Source organism: Scyliorhinus torazame, unplaced genomic scaffold (genome assembly GCF_047496885.1).
Source record: "Scyliorhinus torazame isolate Kashiwa2021f unplaced genomic scaffold, sScyTor2.1 scaffold_144, whole genome shotgun sequence".
Taxonomy (NCBI): domain Eukaryota; kingdom Metazoa; phylum Chordata; class Chondrichthyes; order Carcharhiniformes; family Scyliorhinidae; genus Scyliorhinus; species Scyliorhinus torazame.
The window spans coordinates 397,626-409,497 of record NW_027307871.1 but is presented as its reverse complement, the minus strand read 5'-3'; the positions used below and the strand labels follow the sequence as shown (position 1 = coordinate 409,497).

The 11,872-nt window shown below is 51.4% G+C and overlaps 1 pseudogene; it reads left to right on the top strand.

Annotated features, from left to right (window-relative positions):
- LOC140405604 (coxsackievirus and adenovirus receptor homolog) overlaps window positions 1-10,516 on the top strand; it is a 50,439-nt pseudogene extending 39,923 nt beyond the window's left edge.
- Window positions 10,517-11,872: the final 1,356 nt, after the last annotated feature.

The following is an 11,872-nucleotide window of genomic DNA, read 5'->3' as shown; positions in this document are numbered from 1 at the left end:
TACTCTGTATCTAACACCGTGCAGTACCTGTCCTGGGAGTGTTTGATGGGGACAGTGTAGAGGGAGCTTTACACTGTATCTAACCCCGTGCTGTACCTGTCCTGGGAGTGTTTGATGGGGGACAGTGTAGAGGGAGCTTTACTCTGTATCTAACCCCGTGCTGTACCAGTGCTGGGAGTGTTTGATGGGGACAGTGTAGAGGGAGCTTTACTCTGTATCTAACCCCGTGCTGTACCTGTCCTGGGAGTGTTTGATAGGGGACAGTGTAGAGGGAGCTTTACTCTGTATCTAACTCCGTGCTGTACCTGTCCTGGGAGTGTTTGATGGGGACAGTGTAGAGGGAGCTTTACTCTGTATCTAACCCCGTGCTGTACCTGTCCTGGGAGTGTTTGATGGGGACAGTGTAGAGGGAGCTTTACTCTGTATCTAACCCCGTGCTGTCCCTGTCCTGGGAGTGTTTGATGGGGACAGTGTAGAGGGAGCTTTACTCTGTATCTAACACCGTGCAGTACCTGTCCTGGGAGTGTTTGATGGGGACAGTGTAGAGGGAGCTTTACACTGTATCTAACCCCGTGCTGTACCTGTCCTGGGAGTGTTTGATGGGGGACAGTGTAGAGGGAGCTTTACTCTGTATCTAACCCCGTGCTGTACCAGTGCTGGGAGTGTTTGATGGGGACAGTGTAGAGGGAGCTTTACTCTGTATCTAACCCCGTGCTGTACCTGTCCTGGGAGTGTTTGATAGGGGACAGTGTAGAGGGAGCTTTACTCTGTATCTAACTCCGTGCTGTACCTGTCCTGGGAGTGTTTGATGGGGACAGTGTAGAGGGAGCTTTACTCTGTATCTAACCCCGTGCTGTACCTGTCCTGGGAGTGTTTGATGGGGACAGTGTAGAGGGAGCTTTACTCTGTATCTAACCCCGTGCTGTCCCTGTCCTGGGAGTGTTTGATGGGGACAGTGTAGAGGGAGCTTTACTCTGTATCTAACACCGTGCAGTACCTGTCCTGGGAGTGTTTGATGGGGACAGTGTAGAGGGAGCTTTACACTGTATCTAACCCCGTGCTGTACCTGTCCTGGGAGTGTTTGATGGGGGACAGTGTAGAGGGAGCTTTACTCTGTATCTAACCCCGTGCTGTACCAGTGCTGGGAGTGTTTGATGGGGACAGTGTAGAGGGAGCTTTACTCTGTATCTAACCCCGTGCTGTACCTGTCCTGGGAGTGTTTGATAGGGGACAGTGTAGAGGGAGCTTTACTCTGTATCTAACTCCGTGCTGTACCTGTCCTGGGAGTGTTTGATGGGGACAGTGTAGAGGGAGCTTTACTCTGTATCTAACCCCGTGCTGTACCTGTCCTGGGAGTGTTTGATGGGGACAGTGTAGAGGGAGCTTTACTCTGTATCTAACCCCGTGCTGTACCTGTCCTGGGAGTGTTTGATGGGGACAGTGTAGAGGGAGCTTTACTCTGTATTTAACCCCGTGCTGTCCCTGTCCTGGGAGTGTTTGATGGGGACAGTGTAGAGGGAGCTTTACTCTGTATCTAACCCCGTGCTGTACCTGTCCTGGGAGTGTTTGATGGGGACAGTGTAGAGGGAGCTTTACTCTGTATCTAACCCCGTGCTGTACCTGTCCTGGGAGTGTTTGATGGGGACATTGTAGAGGGAGCTTTACTCTGTATCTAACCCCGTGCTGTACCTGTCCTGGGAGTGTTTGATGGGGACAGTGTAGGGGGAGCTTAACTCTGTATCTAACCCCGTGCTGTACCTGTCCTGGGAGTGTTTGATGGGGACAGTGTAGAGGGAGCTTTACTCTGTATCTAACCCCGTGCTGTACCTGTCCTGGGAGTGTTTGATAGGGACAGTGTAGGGGGAGCTTTACTCTGTATCTAACCCCGTGCTGTACCTGTCCTGGGAGTGTTTGATGGGGACAGTGTAGAGGGAGCTTTACTCTGTATCTAACCCCGTGCTGTACCTGTCCTGGGAGTGTTTGATGGGGACAGTGTAGAGGGAGTTTTACTCTGTATCTAACCCCGTGCTCTCCCTGTCCTGGGAGTGTTTGATGGGGACAGTGTGGATGGAGCTTTACTCTGTATCTAACCCCGTGTTGTACCTGTCCTGGGAGTGTTTGATGGGAGACAGTGTAGAGGGAGCTTAACTCTGTATCTAACCCCGTGCTGTAGCTGTCCTGGGAGTTTTTGATGGGAGACAGTGTAGAGGGAGCTTTACTCTGTATCTAACCCGGTGCTGTACCTGTCCTGGGAGTGTTTGATGGGGACAGTGTAGAGGGAGCTTTACTCTGTATCTAACCCCGTGCTGTACCTGTCCTGGGAGTGTTTGATGGGGACAGTGTAGAGGGAGCTTTACTCTGTATCTAACCCCGTGCTGTAGCTGTCCTGGGAGTGTTTGATGGGAGACAGTGTAGAGGGAGCTTTACTCTGTATCTAACCCCGTGCTGTACCTGTCCTGGGAGTGTTTGATGGGGACAGTGTAGAGGGAGCTTTACTCTGTATCTAACCCCGTGCTGTACCTGTCCTGGGAGTGTTTAATGGGGACAGTGTCGAGGGAGCTTTACTCTGTATCTAACCCCGTGCTGTACCTGTCCTGGGAGTGTTTAATGGGGACAGTGTCGAGGGAGCTTTACTCTGTATCTAACCCCGTGCTGTACCTGTCCTGGGAGGGTTTGATGGGGACAGTGTAGAGGGACCTTTACTCTGTATCTAACCCCGTGCTGTACCTGTCCTGTCCATGTCCTGGGAGACAGTGTCGAGGGAGCTTTACTCTGTATCTAACGCCGTGCTGTACCTGTCCTGGGAGTGTTTGATGGGGACAGTGTAGAGGGAGCTTTACTCTGTATCTAACCCCGTGCTGTACCTGTCCTGGGAGTGTTTGATGGGGACAGTGTAGAGGGAGTTTTACTCTGTATCTAACCCCGTGCTCTCCCTGTCCTGGGAGTGTTTGATGGGGACAGTGTGGATGGAGCTTTACTCTGTATCTAACCCCGTGTTGTACCTGTCCTGGGAGTGTTTGATGGGAGACAGTGTAGAGGGAGCTTAACTCTGTATCTAACCCCGTGCTGTAGCTGTCCTGGGAGTTTTTGATGGGAGACAGTGTAGAGGGAGCTTTACTCTGTATCTAACCCCGTGCTGTACCTGTCCTGGGAGTGTTTGATGGGGACAGTGTAGAGGGAGCTTTACTCTGTATCTAACCCCGTGCTGTACCTGTCCTGGGAGTGTTTGATGGGGACAGTGTAGAGGGAGCTTTACTCTGTATCTAACCCCGTGCTGTAGCTGTCCTGGGAGTGTTTGATGGGAGACAGTGTAGAGGGAGCTTTACTCTGTATCTAACCCCGTGCTGTACCTGTCCTGGGAGTGTTTGATGGGGACAGTGTAGAGGGAGCTTTACCCTGTATCTAACCCCGTGCTGTACCTGTCCTGGGAGTGTTTAATGGGGACAGTGTCGAGGGAGCTTTACTCTGTATCTAACCCCGTGCTGTACCTGTCCTGGGAGGGTTTGATGGGGACAGTGTAGAGGGACCTTTACTCTGTATCTAACCCCGTGCTGTACCTGTCCTGTCCATGTCCTGGGAGACAGTGTCGAGGGAGCTTTACTCTGTATCTAACGCCGTGCTGTACCTGTCCTGGGAGTGTTTGATGGGGACAGTGTAGAGGGAGCTTTACTCTGTATCTAACCCCGTGCTGTACCTGTCCTGGGAGTGTTTGATGGGGACAGTGTAGAGGGAGTTTTACTCTGTATCTAACCCCGTGCTCTCCCTGTCCTGGGAGTGTTTGATGGGGACAGTGTGGATGGAGCTTTACTCTGTATCTAACCCCGTGTTGTACCTGTCCTGGGAGTGTTTGATGGGAGACAGTGTAGAGGGAGCTTAACTCTGTATCTAACCCCGTGCTGTAGCTGTCCTGGGAGTTTTTGATGGGAGACAGTGTAGAGGGAGCTTTACTCTGTATCTAACCCCGTGCTGTACCTGTCCTGGGAGTGTTTGATGGGGACAGTGTAGAGGGAGCTTTACTCTGTATCTAACCCCGTGCTGTACCTGTCCTGGGAGTGTTTGATGGGGACAGTGTAGAGGGAGCTTTACTCTGTATCTAACCCCGTGCTGTAGCTGTCCTGGGAGTGTTTGATGGGAGACAGTGTAGAGGGAGCTTTACTCTGTATCTAACCCCGTGCTGTACCTGTCCTGGGAGTGTTTGATGGGGACAGTGTAGAGGGAGCTTTACTCTGTATCTAACCCCGTGCTGTACCTGTCCTGGGAGTGTTTAATGGGGACAGTGTCGAGGGAGCTTTACTCTGTATCTAACCCCGTGCTGTACCTGTCCTGGGAGTGTTTAATGGGGACAGTGTCGAGGGAGCTTTACTCTGTATCTAACCCCGTGCTGTACCTGTCCTGGGAGGGTTTGATATGGGGACAGTGTAGAGGGACCTTTACTCTGTATCTAACCCCGTCCTGTACCTGTCCTGTCCATGTCCTGGGAGACAGTGTCGAGGGAGCTTTACTCTGTATCTAACGCCGTGCTGTACCTGTCCTGGGAGTGTTTGATGGGGACAGTGTAGAGTGAGCTTTACTCTGTATCTAACCCCGTGCTGTACCTGTCCTGGGAGTGTTTGATGGGGACAGTGTAGAGGGAGCTTTACTCTGTATCTAACCCCGTGCTGTACCTGTCCTCGGAGTGTTTGATGGGGACAGTGGAGAGGGAGCTTTACTCTGTATCTAACCCCGTGCTGTACCTGTCCTGGGAGTGTTTGATGGGGACAGTGTCGAGGGAGCTTTACTCTGTTTCTAACCCCGTGCTGTACCTGTCCTGGGAGTGTTTGATGGGTGCAGTGTAGAGGGAGTTTTACTCTGTATCTAAACCCGTGCTGTACCTGTCCTGGGAGTGTTTGATGGGGACAGTGTAGAGTGAGCTTTACTCTGTATCTAACCCCGTGCTGTCCCTGTCCTGGGAGTGTTTGATGGGGACAGTGTAGAGGGAGCTTTACTCTGTATCTAACCCCGTGCTGTACCTGTCCTGGGACTGTTTGATGGGGACAGTGTAGAGGGAGCTTTACTCTGTATCTAAACCCGTGCTGTACCTGTCCTGGGGGTGTTTGATGGGGACAGTGTAGAGGGAGCTTTACTCTGTATCTAACCCCGTGCTGTACTTGTCCTGGGAATGTTTGATGGCGACAGTGGAGAGGGAACTTTACTCTGTCTCTAACTCCGTGCTGTACCTTTCCTGGGAGTGTTTGATGGGGACAGTGTAGAGGGAGCTTTACTCTGTATCTAACCCCGTGCTGTACCTGTCCTGGGAGTGTTGTATGGGGACAGTGTAGAGGGAGCTTTACTCTGTATCTAACCCCTTGCTGCACCTGTCCTGGGAGTGTTTGATGGGGACAGTGTAGAGGGAGCTTTACTCTGTATCTAACCCCGTGCTGTACCTGTCCTGGGAGTGTTTGATGGGGACAGTGTAGAGGGAGCTTTACTCTGTATCTAACCCCGTGCTGTACCTGTCCTGGGAGTGTTTGATGGGGACAGTGTGGAGGGAGCTTTACTCTGTATCTAACCCCGTGCTGTACCTGTCCTGGGAGTGTTTGATGTGGACAGTGTCGAGGGAGCTTTACTCTGTATCTAACCCCGTGCTGTACCTGTCCTGGGAGTGTTTGATGGGGACAGTGTAGAGGGAGCTTTACTCTGTATCTAACCCCGTGCTGTACCTGTCCTGGGAGTGTTTGATGGGGACAGTGTAGAGGGACCTTTACTCTGTATCTAACCCCGTGCTGTACCTGTCCTGTCCATGTCCTGGGAGACAGTGTCGAGGGAGCTTTACTCTGTATCTAACCCCGTGCTGTACCTGTCCTGGGAGTGTTTGATGGGGACAGTGTAGAGTGAGCTTTACTCTGTATCTAACCCCGTGCTGTCCCTGTCCTGGGAGTGTTTGATGGGGACAGTGTAGAGGGAGCTTTACTCTGTATCTAAACCCGTGCTGTACCTGTCCTGGGAGTGTTTGATGGGGACAGTGTAGAGTGAGCTTTACTCTGTATCTAACCCCGTGCTGTCCCTGTCCTGGGAGTGTTTGATGGGGACAGTGTAGAGGGAGCTTTACTCTGTATCTAAACCCGTGCTGTACCTGTCCTGGGGGTGTTTGATGGGAACAGTGTAGAGGGAGCTTTACTCTGTATCTAACCCCGTGCTGTACTTGTCCTGGGAATGTTTGATGGCGACAGTGGAGAGGGAACTTTACTCTGTCTCTAACTCCGTGCTGTACCTGTCCTGGGAGTGTTTGATGGGGACAGTGTCGAGGGAGCTTTACTCTGTATCTAACCCCGTGCTGTACCTGTCCTGGGAGTGTTTGATGGGGACAGTGTAGAGGGAGCTTTACTCTGTATCTAACCCCGTGCTGTGCCTGTCCTGGGAGTGTTTGATGGGGACAGTGTAGTGGGAGCTTTACTCTGTATCTAACCCCGTGCTGTACCTGTCCTGGGAGTGTTTGATGGGGACAGTGTAGAGGGAGCTTTACTCTGTATCTAACCCCGTGCTGTACCTGTCCTGGGAGTGTTTGATGGGGACAGTGTAGAGGGAGCTTTACTCTGTATCTAACCCCGTGCTGTACCTGTCCTGGGAGTGTTTGATGGGGACAGTGTAGAGGGAGCTTTACTCTGTATCTAACGCCGTGCTGTACCTGTCCTGGGAGTGTTTGATGGGGACAGTGTAGAGGGAGCTTTACTCTGTATCTAAACCCGTGCTGTACCTGTCCTGGGGGTGTTTGATGGGGACAGTGTAGAGGGAGCTTTACTCTGTATCGAACCCCGTGCTGTACCTGTCCTGGGAGTGTTTGATGGGGACAGCGTAGAGGGAGCTTTACTCTGTATCTAACCCCGTGCTGTACCTGTCCTGGGAGTGTTTGATGGGGACAGTGTCGAGGGAGCTTTACTCTGTATCTAACCCCGTGCTGTACCTGTCCTGGGAGTGTTTGATGTGGACAGTGTAGAGGGAGCTTTACTCTGTATCTAACCCCGTGCTGTACCTGTCCTGGGAGTGTTTGATGGGGACAGTGTAGAGAGAGCTTTACTCTGTATCTAACCCCGTGCTGTACCTGTCCTGGGAGTGTTTGATGGGGACAGTGTCGAGGGAGCTTTACTCTGTATCTAACCCCGTGCTGTACCTGTCCTGGGAGTGTTTGATGTGGACAGTGTAGAGGGAGCTTTACTCTGTATCTAACCCCGTGCTGTACCTGTCCTGGGAGTGTTTGATGGGGACAGTGTCGAGGGAGCTTTACTCTGTATCTAACCCCGTGCTGTACCTGTCCTGGGAGTGTTTGATGGGGACAGTGTAGAGGGCGCTTTACTCTGTATCTAACCCCGTGCTGTACCTGTCCTGGGAGTGTTTGATGGGGACAGTGTGGAGGGAGCTTTACTCTGTATCTAACCCCGTGCTGTACCTGTCCTGGGAGTGTTTGATGTGGACAGTGTAGAGGGAGCTTTACTCTGTATCTAACCCGTTGCTGTACCTGTCCTGGGAGTGTTTGATGGGGACAGTGTAGAGGGAGCTTTACTCTGTATCTAACCCCGTGCTGTACCTGTCCTGGGAGTGTTTGATGGGGACCGTGTAGAGGGAGCTTTACTCTGTATCTAACCCCGTGCTGTACCTGTCCTGGGAATGTTTGATGGGGACAGTGTAGAGGGAGCTTTACTCTGTATCTAACCCCATGCTGGACCTGTCCTGGGAGTGTTTGATGGGGACAGTGTAGAGGGAGCTTTACTCTGTATCTAACCCTGTGCTGTACCTGTCCTGGGAGTGTTTGATGGGGACAGTGTAGAGGGAGCTTTACTCTGTATCTAACCCCATGCTGGACCTGTCCTGGGAGTGTTTGATGGGGACAGTGTAGAGGGAGCTTTACTCTGTATCTAACCCTGTGCTGTACCTGTCCTGGGAGTGTTTGATGGGGACAGTGTAGAGGGAGCTTTACTCTGTATCTAACCCTGTGCTTTACCTGTCCTGGGAGTGTTTGATGGGGACAGTGTAGATGGAGCTTTACTCAGTATCTAACCTTGTGCTGTAATTGTCCTGGGAGTGTTTGATGGGGACAGGGGAGAGGGAGCTTTACTCTGTATCTAACCCCAGTGCGGCAGTCCCTCAGTACTGACCCTCTGACATTGCGGCACTCCCTCAGTACTGACCCTCTGACAGTGCATCACTCCCTCAGTACTGGCCCTCTGACAGTGCGGCACTCCCTCAGTACTGGCCCTCTGACAGTGCGGCGCTCCCTCAGTACTGACCCTCTGACAGTGCGGAGCTCCCTCAGTACTGACCCTCTGACAGTGCGGCGCTCCCTCAGTAGTGACCCACAACAGTACGGCACTCCCTCAGTACTGACCCTCTGGCAGTGCGGCACTCCCTCAGTACTGACCCACAACAGTGCAGCACTCCCACAGTACTGACCCTCTGACAGTGCGGCACTCCCTCAGTACTGATCCTCTGGCTGTGCGGCACTCCCTCAGTACTGACCCACAACAGTGCAGCACTCCCTCAGTACTGACCCTCTGGCAGTGCGGCACTCCCTCAGTACTGACCCTCTGACAGTGCGGCGCTCCCTCAGTACTGACCCTCTGACAGTGCGGCGCTCCCTCAGTACTGACCCTCTGGCAGTGCGGCACTCCCTTAGTACTGACCCTCTGACAGTGCAGCACTCCGTCAGTACTGACCCTCTGACAGTGCGGCGCTCCCTCAGTACTGACCCTCTGGCAGTGCGGCACTCCCTCAGTAGTGACCCACAACAGTGCGACACTCCCTCAGTACTGACCCTCTGACAGTGCAGCACTCCGTCAGTACTGACCCTCTGACAGTGCAGCACTCCCTCAGTACTGACCCTCTGACAGTGCTGCACTCCCTCAGTACTGACCCTCTGACAGTGCAGCACTCCCTCAGTACTGACCCTCTGACAGTGCAGCACTCCCTCAGTACTGACCCTCTGACAGTGCAGCACTCCCTCAGTACTGACCCTCTGACAGTGCGGCACTCCCTCAGTACTGACCCTCTGACAGTGCGGCACTCCCTCAGTACTGGCCCTCTGACAGTGCTGCACTCCCTCAGTCCTGACTCTCTGACAGTGCGGCACTCCCTCAGTACTGACCCTCTGACAGTGCGGCACTCCCTCAGTACTGAATCACTGACAGTGCGGCACTCCCTCAGTACTGACCCTCTGACAGTGCGGCACTCCCTCAGTACTGGCCCTCTGACAGTGCTGCACTCCCTCAGTCCTGACTCTCTGACAGTGCGGCACTCCCTCAGTACTGACCCTCTGACAGTGCGGGGCTCCCTCAGTACTGACCCTCTGACAGTGCTGCACTCCCTCAGTACTGACCCTCTGGCAGTGCGGCACTCCCTCAGTAGTGACCCACAACAGTGCAGCCGTCCCTGTGTGCAGCTTTGTTTGTGTCAGACTCAATTCTGGTCTCCAATTCCCACGAGTGAATTTATATTTAGTGACATTGGTTCAGGATTTTACTCACTGGGCGATTTACTATCTGTAATGGTTAGATGGACGCTCAATGCAAGTTACTGTGGAGAAACAAAATTGTTTATTTGTGGAAGAATATTTACGGGTAGATGTTATCTCAGGATATCTCCAGACCAATTTGCAGGAGAGTGGAATTGGTTGCAGTTCTTGTGGTCCATTTTGTGATGATGGGTCTGTGCATTTCCATCCCCGACAGTGAGTGACAACGCTGGGGTATTGGGTGGGTGTTTGTGACCCCGATTGTGTAGAAAGATGAGCTCTTTTTTCTCTCTGTCTCCAGGTCAACCTAACCCTAATAATGGGTGACGCACTCCGTTACACCTATTACAGAAAACACTGCTGCACATTTGCAAAGAACTATTTCTCCCATTCAGCAAACTTTTAAAACTCCCATCCATCGACTCGGTTTACAATTCCCGCTGCCTCGGAAAGGCAGCCAGCATAATTATGGTCTCCACGCACCCTGGATATTCTCTCTTCCACCTTCTTCCATCAGGAAAGAGATACCAAAGTTTGAGGTCACGTACCAACCGACTCAAGAACAGTTTCTTCCCTACTGCCATCAGCCTTTTGAATGGACCTACCTCGCATTAAGTTGATATTTTCTCTACACCTTTGCCATGTGAGAGTACCTTTAAGAGATGGATGTTTAAGCAATGTACCTTTAAGAAAACAGTGATGTCAGAGAGTGGGTGGAGCTGAGGTCAGGTCAGCCATTTTGCAGTTTAGTTTTGCAGTTTGAAAAGAGCTTGTGTGAGTCTGTGTTTTGCAGTGAGCTGGATCTCTGCCATGAAAGACTCTCTGGATCATGTGGGTGATTTAAACTCATTATAGTAAAGCCTGGTGTGATTCTGTTTAAAGGTGTTGTTGGAAGTTTGAAGGAACATTTTGAGGAATTGTTTACTGTGGTAATATTTTCAGAGTTATCTTTGAAGTAAGGGGTGTTAAGAGATCCAATGTTTATTTAAGATGTTAAGTTGAGTTCATGGAATAAACAGCGTTTTGTGTTTAAAACCCCACGTGTCCATAATTGTAATCCCACACCTAGGGAACAAGCCGTGTGCGAGGAAAAGCAACAAATACATTAAAGGGAGAGGTTGGTTGAACTCCATGATACATTTTGGGGTTCTGAAAACGCCTCGCCCATAATACTGTACGATTACTCACCTTGCTCCTAGCTCGGAAAATCTTCCAATCTACTAGCCAAAGAAATTCGCTCCTGTCTGTGAGACTTGCGGGTTTATAGGGAAGCCTGCAACCCGATTTCCAAATGGCTTCCCCTGTCCCGTTCTACAAGACAACGTGAAGTACATGAAGTTGGCATCCAACTGCTAATCAGTTATCTTCAACCTCAGTTGCCTTGCAACGTAGAAATCAAGGAACAGATTCCAGAAAACCAGATGTTGATCAACAGGCGCTGTGCTACTTTAAGAACAAAGAACAAAGAAATGTACAGCACAGGAACAGGCCCTTCGGCCCTCCAAGCCCGTGCCGACCATGCTGCCCGACTAAACTAAAATCTTCTACACTTCCTGGGTCCGTATCCCTCTATCCCCATCCTATTCATGTATTTGTCAAGATGCCCCTTAAATGTCACTATCGTCCCTGCTTCCACCACCACCTCCGGCAGCGAGTTCCAGGCACCCACTACCCTCTGTGTAAAAAAACTTGCCTCGTACATCTACTCTAAACCTTGCCCCTTGCACCTTAAACCTATGCCCCCTAGTAATTGACCCCTCTACCCTGGGGAAAAGCCTCTGACTATCCACTCTGTCTATGCCCCTCATAATTTTGTAGACCTCTATCAGGTCGCTCCTCAACCTCCGTAGTTCCAGTGAGAACAAACCGAGTTTATTCAACCGCTCCTCATAGCTAATGCGCTCCATACCAGGCAACATTCTGGTAAATCTCTTCTGCACCCTCTCTAAAGCCTCCACATCCTTCTGGTAGTGTGGCGACCAGAATTGAACACTATACTCCAAGTGTGGCCTAACTAAGGTTCTATACAGCTGCAACATGACTTGCCGATTCTTATACTCAATGCCCCGGCCAATGAAGGCAAGCATGCCGTATGCCTTCTTGACTACCTTCTCCACCTGTGTCGCCCCTTTCAGTGACCCGTGGACCTGTACACCTAGTGTTGAAGAGGACTTCATTGTAGAAATTAGGAACAGTGCCATTAGCCACAAGTTTAAACAACATAAACAATCTGAGTCCGGTCTCGATCACAAAGTATGTCACTTTGCGTGACCCTAAATTGACAGAAAAATGGTCAAAAATCGGACCGTTAAAAAAGGTAAACACAGATTTAGTGGTTGCTTCACAGCTCCAGGGTCCTGGGTTCGATTCCCGGCTCGGGTCACTGTCTGT